Source organism: Phyllostomus discolor, chromosome 1 (genome assembly GCF_004126475.2).
Source record: "Phyllostomus discolor isolate MPI-MPIP mPhyDis1 chromosome 1, mPhyDis1.pri.v3, whole genome shotgun sequence".
In the NCBI taxonomy this organism is placed as follows: domain Eukaryota; kingdom Metazoa; phylum Chordata; class Mammalia; order Chiroptera; family Phyllostomidae; genus Phyllostomus; species Phyllostomus discolor.
Window position 1 is genome coordinate 125845071 of NC_040903.2, and position 3310 is coordinate 125848380.

General features: G+C 34.0%; 1 non-coding gene across 1 annotated transcript; it reads left to right on the plus strand.

The window, feature by feature from the left end:
- Window positions 1–2265: 2265 nt before the first annotated feature.
- LOC114493731 lies at window positions 2266–2391 on the plus strand. The gene has a single exon (XR_003684332.1). It is a non-coding gene; the product is annotated as a U6atac minor spliceosomal RNA (small nuclear RNA).
- Window positions 2392–3310: the final 919 nt, after the last annotated feature.

Genomic DNA, 3310 nt, shown 5'->3' on the forward strand with positions numbered 1-3310 from the left:
AAATGTATTTTTATTTTCTTAATCTTCACCCAATGATATATTTATTGATTTTAGAAAGAGAGAGAGAGAAAGAGAGAGGAGAGCAAAACATTGATGTGAGAGAGAAACATCAAACAGTTGCCTCTCACAGCTGCCCTAACTGGGCCTGACCCAAAAACCCACATATGTGTGCTAACCAGGGATCAAACCCACCATCTTTCTGCATACAGCACTATGCTCCAATCATCTGAGCCTCCCAGCCAAGGCAACGTCTCTTCTTAACAGTCTACCTGCATCTACCATGTGATTATCCAGATCCCTGCCTTATCAATTGCTTTCATTTCTTTTCCTCTCTCTTTTTTTTATTTTTCCACATTTCTGTTCTCCAGCCCTCTTCTTACTTTCCTCCTTTTCTTCCTCTCCCTCCTCCCCTGCCCCTCTCTTTCCCCTACCACTTCATCTCCATTCCTCCTCCCCTTTCCTTCCCTCTCTTCTTCCTTTTTCATTTTTAACATAGACTGAACGATCCTTGTCATGATACGTCAGCCATTCATTTTCTTGGAATTTGGGACCGAACTGTCTATCCTCAGCACTGTGTGTTTGTACTAGGCTATGTTTAGTCAATTTAGTTTGTTAATCAATGAACAGGAATAAGGAATTTTATTTCAATTCTGAACTTTAATGATCAAGTACAAAATATTGCTTTCTCTTTTTGTGAAGTTACATTGTGTTCACAGATAATAATCAAACCCATATAGAAGTGTTAACAATAAAACAAAGACAAAAATATATTGTATACACTTTTTTGGTTTTGCCCCTCCCTCACAGACCTGTACACATTTGAATGAGCTAGTACAAATATAATTTTACAACAATTAAATTCTCTGCTGCTGTTTTATATTCCTGATATTTGGTACTGATAATCTTCAAAAAGAATGTAAAAGGAAGCACATTACATAATGTTAAATGTTAATATATTGATATAATTTTATATATTCTTTTGAGTAAGTGATGGAATGTAATCTGCATAATTCACACTCTGTAATTCTTCAACATCATGTCATTTTCCCTTTTCAGTCAATCTCAAACACTGTAGCTCTTAGAAAAAGTGAACAGATGGTAATTTACTGCTTTAAGAATGTGTTTAATTTAGTTTAGTATGACTTACAGGTTAGGTGTTTTCTAATAAATTCTCTTTCCAATTCTCATTATATAATCAAGCTAATGGAGCTGAAATGATGGTTAATTTGGTCTTGGCCCAGTGAAACATAGCAGGATTTAAGCAAGTTTTTAACCACTTTTTCTAAGAGTGAATTAGATTGTTCTATTATAGGAGGCCTGCATATTATATGCAATACATATTATCTCTTTCAATGGTCTTGAACAAATTTTAAATTAATTCACTTAACAAATAATTATTAAGTGCTTAGACTCTACTAAGTAGTCATTATTCACAGTGGAGGAATTTGACTGGTACCTAAGACACAACTCACCATCTTATGGTATTTCTCTTCCCCAGGGAAAATGATCAATGAATCATCACACAAAACAGATGATTGTAAAGAATATTTGATAAGCATTTAACTCTATTCATCTCCTAATTTCTTCCTGAAGGCACCTTACTCTAAAAACTTTTGAGTACTACATTAATTCTTGGAGAAAAACTCTGAAACAGAAACTAGAGCACTTCAGGAAGATAGCCTTTGGGGTAAGTTGAAATAGATTTTTAACACATTTTATAGTTTCTCTTCCAGCCTTACTGAGGTGTAATTTATAAATAAAAAATATGTATATTTGAAGTATACAATGTGATGATGTAATATATGCATACATTATGAAATGATCATCACAATCAAATTAATTAACATGTTCATCTCATATAGTTACCTTTTTAAAATGAGGTGAGGTAACTTAAGAACTACTCTCTTAGTAAATTTGAAGTATACAATAAAGTGTTATTAACAATATAATCAGCATGCTATATATTAGATTTCCAGAACAAATTCATCTTTTAACTGAATGTTTCTACCCTAAGACAGACATCTCCCCAACCGCCACCCATTCACCTTACAGCCACCATTCTATTCAACGGTTCTATAAATTCGATTTTTTTATAGATTTATCTCGTAACGAAGTTTATACAGTACATTTCCCCCTTGTTGTTTTTCCTTAAAATTTCTTCAAAGATTAATGTGTTTCCCCCATAATCATTTAGTACTCAATACAAAATAATATATGAGGTAAAGAAAGAGCTAATAACAGATTTTACTAAAAGTTGTGATTCTTGTGTTATATGAGAGGAGAGAAGGTTAAAACTTCCCTTGAAAAGGGTGCAAGAGTCTCTTGGGCCTAACACCATGCATATGGTTAGAGCATCACCACCCGCTTCGTGATAGCTAATCATGGCTTTTGAAAAAGAAGGAATTCTCACCTTTTGCAACATTGTGAATGGTCCTGGAGATTATGCTAATTGAAATAAGCCAGTTGGTGAAAGGCAAATACTGTATGATCTCACTTATATGTAGAATCTAATGAACAAAATGAACTGACAAAAAAATAGAGCTATGGTTACATGGGACAGACTAATAGCTGTTGGTGGGAGAAGGCTGGATGAAAGAAGGTGAGGGGATTAGTCAAAGAACATATGTTTATAACCCATGGACACAGACAACAGTGTGCAGTGATGGTCAGAGGGAAGGGGGGAGAGGGTTGGTGGAGGTGGCAAAAGGGTTCAAAATGGGGACAAAAAGAGACTGCTTTGAGGCAATGGACACATGATGTAGTGAGCAGATGATGTTTTATTAAGTCATAGACGTGGAACCTGTATGAAACAATGTCATTCCAATAAATTTAATTTTAAAGAATCTTATTCATACTTGAATATTGTATTCTTTCTTACAAAATATATGTGAGTACCCTCTGTAGAGTGTACTGTATTAGCTGCTTCAGTTACAGGTTTGAACAAGAGAATCACTTTGTGTCTCTTTATGGAGCTTAATTAAATGAAAGAAAATAGAACATTACAGAAACTACATGTGTTACAAGTGTACAAATTAGAAAGAAGTGAAAATTATAGGTATGTGCAACATGCAAAGTTAACCACGTCTAGTAAATGCTTTCATGAAAAGTGATCTTTTAGTGAAGATGAAAATGATGACTATGGAAAGAAAGAGTTAAACAAGGTGTAGGGAAATAATGATTTGGTCCAAAGAATCTAGAGTAAGAAAAAGATAAGAGATAAAAAGATAGAAAAAGATCATCATAGCTAACACATAAATATGAACTGAAAGTGAGATAAGAGAAAGTGAGACAAGGCTAATTTACTACCTTC